The sequence below is a fragment of the Dromiciops gliroides genome, chromosome 1 (assembly GCF_019393635.1).
Source record: "Dromiciops gliroides isolate mDroGli1 chromosome 1, mDroGli1.pri, whole genome shotgun sequence".
Taxonomy (NCBI): domain Eukaryota; kingdom Metazoa; phylum Chordata; class Mammalia; order Microbiotheria; family Microbiotheriidae; genus Dromiciops; species Dromiciops gliroides.
Window position 1 is genome coordinate 477,384,990 of NC_057861.1, and position 19,609 is coordinate 477,404,598.

Genomic DNA, 19,609 nt, shown 5'->3' on the forward strand with positions numbered 1-19,609 from the left:
AGGACCATATGGATTTACATGTGAATTTTACTAAACATTTAAAGAACAATTAATTCTAATATTATATAAACTACTTGAAAAAATTAAGGATTCCTACAAAATTATTTCTAACACACAAATATAGTTTTATACCAGTAAGGAGACTATAAGAATATATTTAAAAAATCATACATTATGACTTGGTTTGATTTATACTGGAATCTAAAGCTGGTTCAACATTAAGAAAACCATAAGCTTAACTGGCTATACTAATAGAAATCATTTGTTTTATATGAACACATGCAGAAAGAACATTCAACAAACTACAATACAAATTCCTTCCTATTAAAAATACTAGAAAGCATGAGAAAAAACGGTGCCTTTCTTAAAATGATAAGTGGTATCTACCTAAAATCAAGAGCAATGAAATGGGATAATTTGGATAAATTAGAAAGCTTCCCAGAAATGTAAGGGTGAATCAAGGTTGTCCTTTCCCCCCCAGTATTATTCAATATTTTTTTTATTCTTTTAATTTATTTTCCACTTTGGAGAAAACATTTTTTCCAGTTACATGTAAGGATAGTTTTCAACATTCATTTTCATAAGATTTAGAGTTCCAAATTTTTCTCCCTCCCTCTCTCCCTCCCTCCCTCCCTTTCCTCCCCCCTCCACAAGACAGCAACCAGTTTATATATATACAATCCACAAGTTCTCTTTTTATTGGTACTTTCTATGGGGGTGGATAGTAGGCTTCATCATTAGTCCCTTGGGGTTGTCTTGGATGATTGTACTACTGAAAGTAGTTAAGTCATTCACAATTGCTCACTGAACAATACTGCTGTCACTATGCACAATGTCCTCCCAGCTCTGCTCACTTCACTATACATCAGTTCATGAGTCTTTCTAGGTTTTTCTGGGATCATTCTGTTTTTTATTTCATATAGCACAATACCATTCCACCACAATCATAAACCACATCATTCCTCGATTGATGGACATTCCCTTGAGTCTCAATTCTTAGCTGCCACAAAGAGTTGTTATAAATATTTTTTGGATAATTTTTCCCCCTTTTCTCTTTTTCATGATTACTATTGTTGTGTTTCCCTTCTAACCTCTTCCCTTCCCCATAATATTTATTCTATTATCCATCTTCTTTTATCCTATCCCTCTTCAAAAGGCATTTGCTTCTGTCTGTCCCCTCCCCCAATCCACCCTGCCCTTCCATCTTTTGCCCCCTCTCTCTTTTTTTTTTTTTTTGCAGGGCAACAAGGGTTAAGTGACTTGCGCAAGGTCACACAGGTAGTAAGTGTCAAGTGTCTGAGGCCAGATTTGAACTCATGTCCTCCTGAATCCAAGGCTTTATCCACTGCGACACCTAGCTTTCCAGGCCCCTCTCTCTTTATTCCCTTCCCCTCCTATTTTCCTGCAGGGTTGGAAAGATTACTCCACCCAACTGAGTGTGTATGTTATTGCCTCCTTGAGCCAATGCTGATTACATTGAAGTCTTTGAGCCAATTCTGATGAGTGTTAGGCTCATTTACTGCCCAGATTAAATAGATTACTCCACCCAGTTGGGCATGTGTTAATCCCTCCTTGAGACAACTCTGAGGAGTTTAAGGTCTTTGAGCCTTTTCTGATGAGTATAAAGTTCATTTACTGCCCTGCTCCTCCCCCATCTCTTACCCCACTCCATAAGCCTTTTCCTGTTTCTTTCATGTAGGATTTCATCTCTGCCCTTCCCCTGCCTCCTCCAGTGCATTCACCCCACCCCTCAATTTAACCTTAGAGATGTCATAATGGAACAGCTAGGTAACATAGTGGACAAAGCATCCACCTTGGACTTGGGGGATCGCAGCCAAAACCTAGCCTCAGACAAAAGACAGTCACCCACTGCACAACCCCAGGTATGTCCCCCAAATCCAATTTTTTATGGTTCTCTAGGGTATTGTATTCAAAGGTCAAATTTGCCATTAAGTTCAGATCTTTTCATCACGAATACCTGAAACCCCTCTTTTTCATTAAAGTCGCATTTTTTCCTCTGAAAGATTATGATGAGTTTTGCTGTGTAGGTGATTCCTGGTTGTAATCCCAATTCCTTTGCCCTCTGGAATATCATATTCCATGCCCTCTGGTTCTTTAATGTAGAAGCTGCTAGATCTTGTGCTATCCTGGGGCTCCACAGTACGTGAATTCTTTAATTTTGGCAGGTTGCAATATTTTCTCCTTGACCTGAGAGCTCTTGGATCTGGCTATAATATTCCTAGGAGTTTTCCTTTTGGTATCTCTTTCAGGTGATCAATGGATTCTTTCAATTTCTATTTTAGCTTCTGCTTCTAGAATTTCAGGGCAATTTTTCTTGAGAATATCTTGGAAGATGATGTCTAAGCTCTTTCCTTGATCATGGTTTTCAGGTAGACCAATAATTTTCAAATTATCTCTCCTGGACCTATTTCCCAGGTTAACAGTTTTCCCCAGAAGATATTTCACATTGCCCTCTATTTTTTTTTATTCATTTGGATTTGCTTTATTGTGTCTTGGTTTCTCATAAAGTCACTAGCTTCCATTTGCTCAATCCTAATTCTTAGGCAAATATGTTCATCAGAGAGCTTTTGTACCTCCTTTTCCATTTGGCCAATTTGACTTTTCAAACTGTTGACTTTTTTCTCATGTCTTTCCTGAATCACCCTCATTTCTCTTTCCAATTTTTCCTCTACCTCTCTAACTTTATCTTCAAAGTCCTTTTGAGTGCCTCTATGGCCTGTACCAATTCATATTTTTCTTGAAAGTTTTAGATATAGGGGCCCTGATGTTGACATCTTCCTCTGAGGGTGCCCCTCGGTCTTCCTTGTTACTGAAGAAACTTTCTATGGTCCTCACCTTTCTCTGTCTGCTCATCTTGCCTTCTTTTACTTGCCTTTTAGCTCCTTAAAGTGGGACACTGTTTCTAGGCTGCAGTATCCCAAGCTTAAGAAGTCCCAGGTGGTATGATTTATGGAGGATCAGTTTCTTCACTCGCCCGGCCTCTTCCCTGGTCCTCAGAAGACCCCAGACCAACTTGCTAATCAACCAGCTTTTTATGTTGTGGTTGTTAGCTCCAATGAAGCTGTGCCCCTCCCCCACCTGGACCACTGCTACTTGAGCCTTCCTCCTGGTTCTCAGTAGGGGTGAAAAACCCAAGTTCTGCCTCAGCACCAGCATAGACCCCTATAGTCTCCCCCCTGCCCAGGGATCAGCCCACTCACCAGATTGTGGGCTCAGTTCCAGATGACACTGGTGCTTCAGCTGATTCAGAGGCTCTGGGGGTCTCCTTCTCTGGTGGAGCCTTCCTGGGACTGGATCTATGTCAGGATGACTGTGGGGTTGGGCTACACTCCTATATCAGCACAGCAGCTCCCTCCTTCTGACCTTCCAAGCCATTCTTGGTTAGAAGATGATTTCATCACATTCTTCTGTGGATTTTGCTGCTCCAGGCATTGTCCTATGGCATTATTTGGATGTTTTCTGAAGTGATTGTGTCATGAGTTCAAGAGCTCACTGCCTTTCCTCCACCATCTTGGCTCTGCCCCTGTGAGGTCTCTATTCAATATGTTTTTGGGTTTTTTTTTTTTTTAGTGAGGCAATTGGGGTTAAGTTACTTGCCTAGGGTCACATAGCTAGTAAGTGTTAAGTGTCTGAGGTCGGATTTGAATTCAGGTACTCCTGACTCTAGGGCCAGTGCTCTATCCACTGTGCCACCTAGCTGCCCCCTATTCAATATGGTTTTAAAAGTGCTAGCTATAACAATAACACAAGAAAAGAAATTGAAGGAATAAAAATAAGCAATGAGGATCTAAATAAAAATGTGAAATAATTTGTTTTCTAAAAAGTGACCTTTTTTCTCTAGAGATGGACAGCATTTTCTATCATGAGTCTTTGAAATTGTCTTAGATCATTATATTGCTGAGAAGAGCTGCTTCATTCACAACTGATCATCACACAATGTTGCTGTTACTGTGTACAATATTTGCCTGGTTCTGTTCACTTTATTTTGTAGCAATTCGCATAAGGCTTTACAAGATTTTCTGAAATCTACCTGCTCATCATTTTTTTCCACACAATAGCATTCCATTACATTCATATACCCAACTTGTTCAGCCATTCCCCAATTGATGGGCATAATTCCCTCAATTTCAAATCCTTTCTCCTCATCAAAAAAATAGCTACTACAAATATATTTGTACATGTAAGCCCTCTTCCCATTTTTATACTCTATTTGGGATACAGACCTAGCAGTGGTATTACTATATTGAATGGTATATATATATATATTTTTTCCATTACCTTTAGTGCATATTTCCAAATTGTTCTCCAGAATGATGAGATCTGTTCACATTTCCACCAACAGTGAATTAATGTCCCAACTTTCTCACATGCTCTCCAACATTTATAATTTTTTATTTTCTGTCATATTAGCAAATCTTATAGGTGTGGCACGGTGGTACCTCAGAATTATTTTAATCAAGAATTATTTTTATAGACAGAAAAAATAATTACAAAATTAATCTGGAAGTTTAAGGATATGAAGGGTATCAATAAAAAATGAATAAGGTGGCCTAGCCCTACTGGATTTCAATCATGTTAAAAGTGGTTATTATCAAAGCAGTCTGGTAGTGGCTTAAAAAAAAAAGAGTGGTAGATCAGTGGAATTGGTTAATTACACAATATATAGTAATTGGCCATAGTAATCTACTGTTTCATAAATCCAAATATCCAAGCAAGAGTTCACTATTTGATAAAAATTGCTAGGAAAACTGGAAAACGTTTTGTCAGAAACTAGACTTAGACTAACATCTCATTTGATTATATCATGCTATGGCTGAATTGGGTAAAAGATTTAGACATAAAGGGTAATATCATAACCAAATTAGAAAAGCATAGAAAAAATTACCTGTCACATCTATGGATAAGCAAAGAATTTATGGCCAAACAAGAGATAGAATCACAGAAGGTAAAATAGATAATTTTGGTGACATAAAATTAGATTGCTTTTACACAAACCAATCCAATAAAAATTAAACTGAAATCAGAAAACTTGGTAAAAAATAGTTTCTCTGACAAAGGTTTTATTTTTCAGATAAAAAGGCAACTTAAACTAGGAAAACATAGTATACAAAATCAGCAACATTGTATGATAATCAACTGTGAAAGAGCTCTTCTCAACAACACAATGATCCAAGACAAGTAGCAAGGACTCAGGAATCAAAATGTTATCCATATCCAGATAAAGAATTGATGGATTTTGAATACAGAATAAAGCATATTTTTTTCACTTAAAAGGGAACTTAGACAAATTTATAAAAATAAAACCCAGTCCCTGATTGATAATGATTATAGATTTTGAATAGGCAGTTTTCAGAAGCAAAAAATCAAAAATATTTATAGGCATATGAAAAAAATCTAAATAAATCTCCATTAGATAAATGCAAATTACATCTCTTTGGTTATTGTAACTCAGACCCATCTAATTGACTAAACAGACAAAAAGGGAAAATGAGAGCTGAAGGATGGGATGTATTCAAACACATACAGGAATATACGGTTGGTGGAGTTGTGTTCTGGTCCAAACATTCTGGAGAACAATTTACAACTATCCACATAGGATTATAAAACTGTGCCCTTTGGCCTAGCAATAAAACTACTAGGTTTGTATCTTAAAGAGATAAAAAAAAAAGATATGCATGTAGGAAAAAAAATATTGCAGCTCCTTTGTGGTGGTAAAGAATTAGAAAAAACTGAGGGAATTGCCATCTTTTGGGGAATGACTGAACAACTTATGGTATATGATTGTGATTGAATACTATTGTGCTATAAGAAATGATGAGGGGAATGGTTTCAAGAAAACATAAGGAGATTTCAGAGAACTGAGGCAAAGTGAAGTGAGAAGAATCAATAGAACAGTAAGAATAGTATTGTAACAATCATAAACAGTAAAAGACTTAGTCACTCTGATCAAGACAATTATTGAAGCTAATTCCAAAGGACTCCTGGTGAAAAATACTTTTCACTTCTAGAGAAATAAATGAAGAACTCTGAACATGTAATGAAGCATATTATTTTTCATTTTATTTTTTCTTGCTTTTTGCAACATGGTTTATAGGGATATATTTCTATATGGTGTCAAATGTACAATGTGTATTATATTGTTTTCCTTCTCAATGGGTTGGGGTGAGGGAGAGAAGAAATTTCCAATTCAATTTTTAGTGAATGTTTGAAAGAAACAAATAAATATTAAAAGAAAGCGTTTTAGAACAGGATTATTTTACTTTTCTCTCTGTATCCCCAGAGATTAGCTTAGCGCTAAGCATATAAGTAAACACTTAATAAGTTCTTTGTTCACTCAAAAAATTAATGAAATATTAAGATTATTACATTCAGTGTAACAAACAACTCTATGTGAAGAACTTATGGACACACCTGGACAGGAATGCCAAAGAAGGGGCAAGTATGTGTAGGGAGAGGTGAGTGTGGCATGACATTATTAGCTCTGGTGGAAAGAGTACTCAAAATGATGAGATATATGAATTTATTAAAATATCAAAGTTGTGAAATAGTAAGAGTAAGGTGCTAAATTTAGGCTCTAGGTTCTCAGGAAGAATGGGTTTGATAATATTACAATTCTTAATGGAGTAGACAGGATGGCCTAAGGACAATAAAAATCACTCACATTTATATAATTTTCCAAGGTTTTCATACATTTGTTAAGGGTAATATCTATTCTACTTAACTAAGTTAGTTTTTCAACAGCTATTAAGGCCCCTGTCACATAACTCAGGCTATTTAATTTTAATTTTTACATAAAAACTCAATGAAATCATGTGTAACACGTAATTGATACAGGGGACGTAGATACACATACGCATATACATGCATACATATATGCATGAATAGATACAGGTGCAATACATATACATCCACATATATAATTAATTAAGCACTTATATGCAAGGCACTATGTTAAGCTCTGGAGATACAAAGAGAAAAGACAGTCCCTGTTCTCAAAGAGATCATAGATATGGGTATGGATATGGACATGGACATGGACATGGATAGAGATAGAGACAGAGATAGAAAGAGACAGAGATGTAGATGTAGATATAGACAAAGACATATTTTGTTAAAACAATACTATATAGCCTTGTCTGCATACTTATATATGTATATGTATGTGTGTATATATAGATAATATATAGTCTTGGGAACATTTCGAAGTCTGATGGAGGAACAGAAACAACAAAGTCTCCAAGTCATAGAAAATAGGTTTATTGAGAAAGGGCTTATCTAACAATAAAGCTGGTAATTCAGGAATTGGACCTGAAAGACCCTTAGTTACAAAATCAATGGGTTTTTATACCCCTTCCAGAGCTTGAATGCTTCTGTACAATAGTAATTAAAAAGTATCTAAAATTAAAGCATCTTCTTAGGAAATATTGAATCTGCCTATGTGACAAATGTCAGCATTTTCCAATACTCATATCAACATTCTTGAGGCAACAGGGTCATAATTCTGCTGCATGAGCCCTTCTAATTGAGCATAACATTCTTGGTTTCTAAAATATAGTATTGCTGACTATTGTGTCTTGTGATATTACTTAATGCTTGACATTGGAAAGTATCATCTGACATTACTAAGTAGTTAGAAGAGAGACTTAATCTACTAATACAATTAAAATAATATATCTAAATATAATAAATCACAATTTTTAGTTGACATACTGATTATTATCATAATTAAATCACTTTAAATATCATAACTAAGGGATGGGGAAAATCTCACTTATAATAGACATGTAGTGTACATATATATATATTATACATACATATATGTGTATGCATATCCATATGTATCTCTATGTATATATGTATATAAGTATGTACATACTGTGAGAAGCAAGGGTGCCACCCCCGGTTGAGAAAGCATGAGATGACCTTTCTTAGGTCATCCTGGCATTCCAAAAGTTCATGGACCACTTGTAATTCATGTCAATCAATGGACTTGAATGCTACCAGCCAATTAGCTTGGAGCTATGTGTGGGGGCCACCCCTCTTTCAGTTCAACAGGGGGCTTCTGGTGGAACTGAGGGGAATTCAGTCTCTTAGACAGCTAGGTGAAGGCGGCTTTCTCTCTCTCTCTCTGCTAACCCTTAATGTGCTTTAATAAATGCTTAAAAGCCTAAACTGTTGCTGAATTTATAAATAAACTTAGCTAGTTCTTCCGTGCCACACACACACACACACACTAGGGGGGTGCAGGTAAGGACACACACATTAGATTTTGACCATCACAATACATACATACATATACATGCACATATATACACACTAGACTACTGAACACAAGACTAGAATTTAGAGACCCCAGGGAGAGCACTCAAACCCCAGTTTCCTTCTCTGCAGACTATTTATTCTCCCATTCAGTAGTTCATTTCACAGCATGGCTAGGGCTCCTGGGAGAGAGTAAAATTCTTGGAAGTTTGTCTCTCAGTGTTGCCATTTCTGCATCTTCAATTTTCTAATATGGTGGAGTGGAAAATCCAAACTAAACTTAGGGACCTTCATGTTCCTCTTAAGGTATTTCTCTGACCTTTGTTAGCTTCCCTCTACTACTACCTCCAATCTAAACCCCACCCCCGACAGCCCTGTCCTAATCAGCAGGAACTGTTGCTGGTTGTAATATGACTTTATTCTGATCTCTCATTTGGAACATTCTTTACTTCACCCATTTTTTAAAAATCCCAGATTCTTTCTCCTACTTTTTCTGCTATCTTACCACTTCTTAACTAAAGAAATAAACAACAGGGATCTCAGATTTGGTCATATCTAGAATGGATGAGAATAATGGTTCCAATGGGAATTTTAGATTGTCCATTGCTTTTTAATTATCCAGGACTTACTCTCTCATCCTGCTCCCTTCATAGCTCCTATCTCCAGTACCCAGGTAAGGCAAGGTATAATTGCTCCCCTCACAAGGAGATTATATTCTAATGGAAAAGGCAACATATATAGAAAGGTTGCAGCCTCAAGTGTCATGATCCTTAGTGAGAAACAACCAAGAAGAAAGTTGTACCTTTTCTTTAATGTCATTTCCACTGACAAAATCATATATGTACTTCAAGGTCACATAAGGCATACAAATTTCAGTGCCTGTGAAGTCAGGGCTCCTCAGGTTTGATGTACATCTCAGTGTTATATGAGTCAACACACCCTGTGAACCACTCTGAGTGAGCACACATTTATTTGAAAGTGGAGAAACTTTATCAAACTGAACCAATGTAATATCTTTGCCAAATAGCCTTCCATACTATTGTTAAGTAAACTTATTTTATTACATATTATGTTGTGTGCAAGTGTTACATTTTGTTCCAAGAGACTAAATCACCAATCAGTTTGAGTTAGCTTTATCCTGAAACATTTGATGTAGCTGGTGGATGGTAAGATTGATGCAGAATTACCTAGTGACTGATCTCAAGATTGAAATTGGGGAGGAGTAAAACAAAGGAAGGAAAGCCCTGGATGATGACCTGATACAGTGGATGAGCCATCCAATGGATGCTGTACTTTCTGCCATAATTCTGGCCACATACTGAGAGTCCTTTCAATAGGATAGGGATACCCCACAATATCCCCACTCACCGGCTAGTGTTAGCCCAATGGGTGTTTAAGGAGGTTGCCTGGGAAAGTAAAGGTAATTCCCAAACGAACATTCCTTTTTTGCTAAAAGCCATGCAAAAGCAGGATTGCTTTAGGAAAGGAAATGTAAATATCATGTCCCTAGGCATTTGACAATGAGAGATAGACTTGAACTCTGTCCTGAAGACAAGGGAGCAGCTCTTGGATATAGTCATGTTTTTTTAGTTACTGGGGTTGCAATAAATTCTTATAAGAACTAGACAGGTTGTTGCCCATGATAAAATTATAGAATTCCATTTGCTCAATTTAAATGGTTTTGGCATTTTAGGGTGATTTTGTGACTTAATCCCACTAGTTACAATAGTCCTGAGCCTTCCTCTAATAGTATTAACTTAGAAATTGTTTAATAACTATGCTGAGTGGTCTACTTGAAATTTGGAATATGGCATTTAGGATTGAATTAAGAACTGGGCCACATGGAGTTTGTTGAGACTCTTTAATGCAAGACAGTGGGAGAGGCACTTGAAAGGATAATACTTAATCCTGTCTTGGGCTCCAAAGAACTTTCCAGACTTGGAGATATGGACAACTGTGCCAAATACAATTCAGTTGATTTCTTGAGTACATTAAATGTTTAAAGGGGAGAGTATAATTGAGGAAAAATAAATGACCATTGCCTCCCTACATCTGTGGAATCTTGTGAGTGAAATGTGGGGATCAATACTGAAGGAGCCAACACTTTAGAAATTTGCAACAAAACCTGCATGCTGTTTTGGGTCCTCTCTTTGTCCTTTATTATGGCCTAGGTAGATGGGGATGAACTAATTTAAAGAAATAGCTTATATTCTTGCTCCTGAACACATAATTAGAACTCTCTCTCTCTTTTTCTTTCTCTCTAGGACTTCCTGTGAAGAGCAGGTAGGGAGACCCTCCTACACATTGAAAGAATTGGTAAGTACTTGCACATAATATCTAGAACAAGGAATCATTCAGTTGTGTCTGTTTTGTGATGTTGGACTGCCAGCTGTATCTTCTGCATTGTGTTAATTTCCTAGAGCAGAGGAACCTAAACAGATACTCTAAGGTAGACTATTTCAGGAAATGACTAACTCAGAAGCTCCTAGAGAAGCACAAATACTGTCATCACGTAAAAAAAATGGAAGAGAGGACATGGTGGAAGGGTCAGAAATATCTGGAGTGGTACATTGGAATATTTAATTAAGATCAATGGAAGTGAGGGAATGGGGTTTCAGTACTAGGATAGGAAAGTTAAAAAAAAGGAGGGTAGAATTATACAAACCCTTAAGGATTGGATCCAGGTAGAATATCAGTAGATGAAGAGAGGTCCACTTGTGAAGTAGGTTATTAGAAAGTTTTAAAATTGATTATCTGAAATAAAAAGGAAACTGGGGACAAAGTTATTGATCCATCTGTGATTTAATTTACAAAGCTAGCATTTGCATACCAAATCATATGACTTCATTCCTCAGAGGTCAGAGACATGGGATAATTTACAGAGCTGATTTTTATAACAAACAATAACTTTAAAAATGACAGAAACTTCTTTTGTACATAATTCAATTGGACAAGGCAAGTCACCTGACTAGTTAGTTTCTCTCAGACTTTCTTAATCCTATGTCAGAAGTACTTTCCTGCAGATGGTGCTTTTTGTAACCAGAAAGTGTACTGGGAAAGAAGAACTTGTGGTCAGTAGTTAGCTGTCACCACCATCACCCCCACCAATCTTCCTTAGAAGAGTCCATTCCTCAACTTATATTCTAGCTCTAGAAAAAAAAAAAAGAAAGGAATTTATCCACTAAGATTGGAAAGAATAACTTAACCTTTGGCTAACATTTCTCCAGCTGCCAGAAAGGGAGACTAAGCCTCTGTTCAATCCCACTTTATTACCAGAAAGGGAAACTTAGCTTTTTAATAGAAAAATACTATGATTATTTTATATTGTCACAGTCTTCTCAATCTATCTTTTCATTAAATCTATGAGGTACCTAGACATAAAAGACTATCTATGTTAGTTAATTTTAGGGCTAGATCTTTCTAAAGAAGAGAGCTTAATACTATAATCAAACTAAAATAAAAAGAATCAATAATAGCTTATTTCCTTTTTAAAGGAAATTCCTTAAGGTCCAGTTTTGCAGTAGGAAGTGTTGTGTCCTATGATGCCCAAAGAGGCCCAAACAGATTTATCATCCTATACAGATCCAGGTTGATATTCTCTACCAACACTCAGCAAATTCTCATAGATTAGTACCTTATTCATTGTCTTCTCTCCACCCCTTCTCTTTTTGCTTGGAAACTCTTTTTTGCAACATAACATCTTTTCAAATGCTCCTGTTTTAAAGATCATCAACCTTCCCAGTTTTTATCTTCCCTCTGTCTCAACCAAAAAAGGGTGTGTTTCACCTCCCCTACCTATAACTCTGAAATTCACTGATCTGACCATAACCTCCCATTCTTCCATACATTCCCCTGTCTCAGACCTATTAAAGCTACTGATGTCTTTACCTCAACCTCCAGTCCCCAAACTTCTCTTCTTTCCCACTCCTTTCCTGGCCTCATTTTGAGAACGAAATATAAACCCTCTAGTTAACCAGTTCCATTTTGTACTGTCCTTTATCCAGAGAAATTTTACCCCTATTTATTGGGATTCATCTTTTTCCAAACCCAATCCTGCTTTAGTACCATCATTGGCCTTCTTTGCACCTACATAGATGCTACAAAATCCTGATGGAGATAGTCTCACAATCACCCAACTAGATCCACTAAAAATTTATGCAGTGTGATCTCAACTATATCCACACAGCTGGACACCAATCATTCTACTTTTCCCTGCTTAGATATTTAATCCCCCTCAATCACTTTCAAATGTCTCCTCAAGTCATCTATATGATACCAATCACCCCACTCCATCTCTCTTAACAGATGACCTTAGGGGAACACTTTAATGAAAAAATCAGAAAGAAACAATTCCTCATGAAGCCTTCCACTTCTACCCAAGTTTACACTTAAAATAGAATCAATATAATTACTAATTTTTTTCTTGTTTTTCTCCCGTCTCAAGGAGGAGGTAGCCTTTCCTACAATGACCAAACCTTCTACTAGTGCCCTAGAATTCTGGAATTCCAGAATTTTACAGCTAAATGGGAGGTTAGAGATTATTCTAGTCCAAAGTATGCATGAGAAATTACCTATCATACGAGTGGTCATCTAGCCTCTTCTTGTATATCTTCAAAGAAGAGGAACACACGATATATGTATTGACATTATCTTTCACATATGGATAGGTCTAATTTTTAGGAATGTTCTGCTCCCTTTCCCCAATGACATCAAGTCTAAATGTACCTATTCATAATTTCTACCGAGTTGTCTTGCTTCTGCCATCTGGGGCCAAATAGATCCAATTTAATCCACCTTATATAACACATTCCTTCAGATATTTGAAGACTCATATCCCACCTCTTCCTCTCCTGAATCTTCTTTCCTCAATTTGAAATATCTAGTCCTTTCCAATGATATGGATATTTCCACTGAATTGCAGTCCACTAAAATTATGGATCTTTTTTTTCAGAACTGATATTAATAAAGCTTCAACCATATTACACATCAGAAGTTGATTTTTATGTGTTTTTTTTTCCTTAGGGGCAATGAGGGTTAAGTGATTTGCCCAGGGTCACAAAGCTAGTAAGTGTCAAGTGTTCCAGGCTAGATTTGAATGCAGATCCTCCTGAATCCAGGGCCAGTGATTTATTCACTGTACCACCTAGCTGCCACTGGAAGATGATTTTTTATACCCAAGTATAAGACTTTATATTTATTAATATTGGATTTGATCTTATTAAATTCATCCAAATCTTCTAATTTTTCATGATTCTTCTGATCTTGATTTTGTTATATACCTTTTTAGCTATTCCTTGTAGCTTTATGTCATCTGAGGATTTGATTAAAATACTGTCTTTGCCTTCATCCAAATCATTAACAACAATGTTAAACAGTCCACGATCAAGCATGGATTACTGGATTACTTTATTGAAGACTTCTTATTCCATCAACATTGAGCCATTTATAACTATTCTTAGAGTCTAGACACACAACACAATCTGAATTCATCTAATTGTGTCATCATCTAATCTCTATCTTCTACCCTAGAAAAGTAGGAGATACTTTTTAAGAATATTTGCTAAAATATATAAAAATTATATATAGTGCATTCCCCTTTTCTACTAATTTAGTAATCCTGTCAAAAAAAGAAAATGAGGTTGTTCTGATGTGACTCTCATAAGCCCTACAGACTTTTTAAAGTTGCCACGTCCTTTCTAGATGTGCCCTGACTATGTTTTATGATGGATACTAGAATTTTTCCAGGAATAACAACCAATATTACTACTCAGAATTTTGTAGAATATATCATTTCTAGTTTTATAACATTGAAGCCACCTTTTTTGCTTTTTTAATCTTTCAGTATATCTCTCCACTTTTTCATGATATTTCAAAATATCACACAGTGACTTGGAAAACGTACCTCCCATTTCTTTCATAATGGGTGCTGTTTTAGTTCAACTGGAACAGGGGAATGCAATTCATCAAACATTGGTATGTGATTTCTTGCTATCTCTTTAGTTATCTTTATTATCAACTCTTTGCCAGTCATTTTCTTTTTTCATCTACTCTCCTTTGCAGAGAAAGCAAAAGAAATGAGAACTTATCAGATCTGTCCTATTTCTTGTCAATTACTCTCATCTCATTGAGCCTATGTAAAGGTCTTATTTTTTATCTTTCCTTTTTCTCCAAAAATATTTTTTAAATAACAAACAAATATTTTTGTTGTCCTTAGCTCTCTTTGTCCACCTAAGCTCATTCTGAGTTTTAGCATTTCTTTCTCACATTAGTTTTTTAGGACATCCATCTTCCTTTCAATCACACTCTCTAATCTTTCATCTTCATACTCATGCTCCTTCCCTGAAGTCTATATGCCTTTCAAGATCTCCACACTCAAACCAAAATATCACTTGATAATATAATTCTCTCCAGATCTCATCCTAAATCAATACTATTTTTCATAGGTAAACATCTGGGAGGAGGGCAAAAATAAAAGATGCCTATACTTTATTTATCTATTCATTCATGCATTCATGCATTCATTCATTCATTCATTCATGCATTCGTTCATTCATCTATCTATCCATCTATCTATCTAATTATATATATATATATATATATATATATATATATATATATATATATATTTTTTTTTTTGCAGGACAATGAAGGTTACATGACTTGCCCAGGGTCACACAGCTAGTAAGTTTCAAGTGTCCAAGGTCACATTTGAACTCCGGTCCTTCTGAATCCAGGGCCAGTGCTTTAACCACTGCACCACCTAGTTGCCCCATGTACTTATTCTTAATAATTTTTCATCTCCTACTTACTTTTTGATCACTTCTAATACAGCTTTCAGCACGTCACTCACTTCAAATGGCTCTTACCAAGGTTATCAAAGTTCCATTACTTGTCAAATCCAGGGGTATTTTCCCAATCCTCATCCTTTCTAATACTCTAAATCATTTAACACTATGGATCACAATTTTGTCCAAGAAACTCTATCTACTCTGGGTTTTAGCAATACCATTCTTTCTGATGTGTCCTCATTGTCTGACTCTTCCTTCTGAGTCTCCTTTGTAAAATTATCATATTTGCCTATCACCTATACATTTCTCTAGTCCATCTTTTTTTTTCTTTACACTCTTTCAGTGATTTCATCAGCTTTCACAGTTTCCAATTATCACCTCATCTCCAAGTAGCACATCTATATATCCATCCTAAGTCTCACCTGAACTACAATTCCATAATGCCAGGTGTCTAATGGAAATCGTTAGATAGATATTCATTAGGTAATTCAAACTCAACAATTCCAAAATCATCTTATTATCATTTCCCCCAAACCTCTCTTCCTCTCTTCCTAACTTCTTTATTACTATTGAGGTCACTACCATCCCTTCATGCACCTAGCTTCACGAACTCTGAATCATTCTAGATTATTACATATAAATAGTTGCCTATTTTTGTTAATTCTACCTTCACAACATCTCTCTAATACTTCCCTTCCTTGTACTAATACAGCCACAACCTTAGTTCAGGGCCTCTTCACTTCTCACTGAGATTATCATAATAGTTTTTAGATTGCTCTCACTGTTTCTAATTCTCTCCCCTGGCAGTACAATATTCTATAGAACTGTCACATTCTCATTTATAAAGCATAAATACGAACTCTTCACTTCCCTGATCAAGAAGCTTCAGTGGCTCCCCCTTGCCTTTAGGATAAAATGAAAACTATTTTGTTTTAAAATGTCATTCCAATCTGATTGCTAAGTACCTTTTCAGACTTCATGTATATTGTTTTCTGTTATATACTCTAGCCTCCAACCAAATTGGTCTCCTGTTACTCCCTATACACAGAATTTCATATCACTTTTTTTGCACCTTTGTACAGGTTTAACTGATACTGATAATGTGTCCCCTTTCAAATATGCCTTATAACACCTCTAGGTCTGTTGAAGCTTCATGGAAGTCTATTTTGATCTCCCTTGCTTCCAGAACCCTCCCAAGGGTAAATAATTTTGTATCATTCATGTTGCCTCACTTTGCCTGATTCTCACTGCACCTATAACAAAATAAGTAAAGAAATAAATATAAGTTGGGAGGGTTTGTTGAAATACAGAATCAGTATTCAAAAAATACTTGAAAGCCTAGAAAAATTCACTAAATTTTTTAAGTGAAAATTTAATAATAATAACATAATGTCCAAAATACATGGTTTCTCTGGTCCTGCACTATAACCTTCTATCCAGATTACCATTAATTTTGTGATTTAATCATTGAGACATTTATGAATCCACTTACATTTGTATATCAATCCTCCTTTCTCCATCTTATCCATAGGGGTATTAAGGAGCAGAATTTATCTGGTAAGGAAATTTTTGAAAATTGTTGATAATGAGAGTCACATGATCAGATCATTCTCAGCTTCTTTGTTCTTAGGCTTTGTGAAGTAAGATTATTTGTTGCTCTTTGTCCCCTGGTGTTTCTTAGACCATCAATTATATTTCTTTTATCCCTTACCTGGATTGCTTATCTCATAATACTTAATACTAGGGACAAAATAATTATTTGATAGTACAGCACTCATATTGATTAAAGTATGAAGGGAGAAAAACAATAAGAACTGAGGCAAAAAAGAAGCAGGTATACAAGTGAGCTAGGTAAAGGAGGAAAAGGAATATCAACCTTAGAAGGAGACTGTGGAGGAAGAAAGCTTGAATGATGGGATTGATAGATTTGATGGGCAGGAAGACCCTGGAATAACTCCTAGGTAGGAGTAGATAATCTTTCATATTCCTCTGTAAGTTAAGTCATGTGCCAGACATTTAGAAACTATTGGAAAAACATTTAAAAACAGATTATTCAATCTGAAATTGCTTTTATTATCATATGCATGTCTATTTCAGTAAATTCTCTCTGATTCAGAACTCAAATCACTCCTTCCTTTATCTCTCAATTAATACCACTTTCTTTGTAAATATATTATTCCCTTATGTACTAATGAATATTATAGTTTAGTGTATATGGTATTTTTTTCTAAATGGCAAACTTCATGATGACACTAAATACCTCATTATCTTTTGTATCACATGACCTAGAACTGTGTATTGCACATATAAGCCTAAGATCATGGAAAAAGGGAAAGAAAGAAGAAAAAGGAAAAAAAGGAAGATGGAAGAGGGTCACATTCCAATTATTTTTTTTTGAACTGTTGACAAAATTGAAACCCAGAGACTTGAAATGACTTGTCCAAGATAACACATCTAGGAAATTTTGGAAGAGGATTTGAATCCAGGTAATTTGACCTTAGATCCAGTAAACTTTTCACCATGTTCTACTGCCTCCCTCATCATAGGTGGTAAATAAATGTTTGCTGAACATGCAGGTTGAGTTTGCATCCATAAATATATTTCCATATATATATATATATATATGTGTGTGTGTATGCATATATATATATATATATGCAAACACACTGTACACACACATATATTTATTTTTGTCTATTTATTTTGCCTAAAAGTGTTAATAATCAAATAAGTCCTATACCTCTAAATCATTGGAATGCAAATAAACATGATACTATGTTTTTCTACTATAATATTCACAAAACCATTCTGACTTTTTTTTTATCTGAACTATCCTTTTAACTTAGATACATAAATAGCTCAAGTTTGAAATTTGTTTTCAGGAGGAAAATGCAGCATGTAGCATGTTTTTATAAGCACAGAGATCAGTAAAAAGTGTTTGTCTGTGGTTTGAGGCATGTTGTTAAGTTCCCTTGGCATTCCAGGCGTGAAAAAATAAATATTCTCATTTTTCTATGAAGCAAGTAAGTGAGACCTGATGCTTCTGAAGCACTTGGTTCCTGGCAGGCATGCTCATTGGGGCCTCTAGAAGTCACTGATGCAGGTGTTAACCCAATCTCCATTTCTTTTTCCTTATCTCCTGGGGTCTTTGTCGATGTTTTGTCTTCTGGTTATTAACATATTTTCTTCCTGTTTTTTACTCCCACTTCCAACACAACAATTCCCCTGATCATATCCTGTCCCTATAAGAATTTGATATATCTAGTTATATGTCCACTTCTCCAGAATGTTTCAGTGAAAAATCATCCTTTAGTCTGAGGTTAGAATAATAGCAGAAACAACATTAATATATAATAGATTGAATGACAATGGATATAGATATCCAAATGAAAACTTGTACAATGTATGAAATACAGGGTTCCTGAGGCATTTATAAGAGAAATAACACCTTTTCCTCTAAAAAGGAAGAAAATTGATGGGTGGTTTTTGGACCACATGATAAACAGGATAAAAATTTATAGAAATAATTTTGGAATAGATAGACTTCTCAAAGTTAATAATAAAATCTGACAACATTTATATACCACTAGCTTTGTTGAATTTAACTGAAAATAGTTTCTCTATAAATGAACCTTATAAAACAGATTAGATCTAGGAATGGAAATAAAAATTTCTCTAGTCAATCAATAAATATGTATTAAGTGCCTACTATGAGCCAAGTACCATGCTAATTGCTAAAAGAGGCCAAAGATAATCCCTTGTCTTTAAGGATCTACAGTATAATGGGGAATACACCTTGCAAATGAATATGCTGTACAAAATAATTTATATATAGGATAAGTGGGGGAAATTAATAGAGGTAATTCAGAGAGGTTAGAGAAGATTTCTTGTAAAAGATCAAGGTTTTAGTTTGAATGTAAAGGAAGCCAGAGAAGTCAGGTCAGAGGAGAGAGAACATTGTAGGTATGGTGGAATGATCAGAAAGCATTACCGAAGCCAAGAGATGGGTTTTCTCATTCATAGGACAATCAGGATGTCAGAGTCACTGGATTGAAGCATACATGTTAGATATAAGGTATAAGAAGGCTGGCAAGGCTTATTGAATGAGTAGATTACATGATTGGATATGCACTTTAGGAAAATACTTTTATTGGTTGAATAAGAATGGATTGGAGCAGGAGGTACTTGAGGTAGGTAAGAACAACAGTAGGCTATTATAACAGTCCAGCATTAAAGTGATGAGGGACTGCACTAGAGTGATGGTAATGTCAGAAAAGAGAAGGCAGATGTATCCAAAATATGTGGCAAAGATGAAATTGAAAGGTCAGGGCAACAGATTCGATATGAGGAAGGAGAGATAGTTAACAGTCCAGGCTGATGCCTATTTCCCCCACGAATTCAATTAACAACATGCTGACAAAGAAGCAACAACCAAATAAATGAGTTATGTTAATTTTTTAATAGAAAATTGTTGTTGATGATTTGTTCAGTCATTTCATACTCTTTGTGACTCCATGAACCAAAGCATGCCAGGTCCTTCT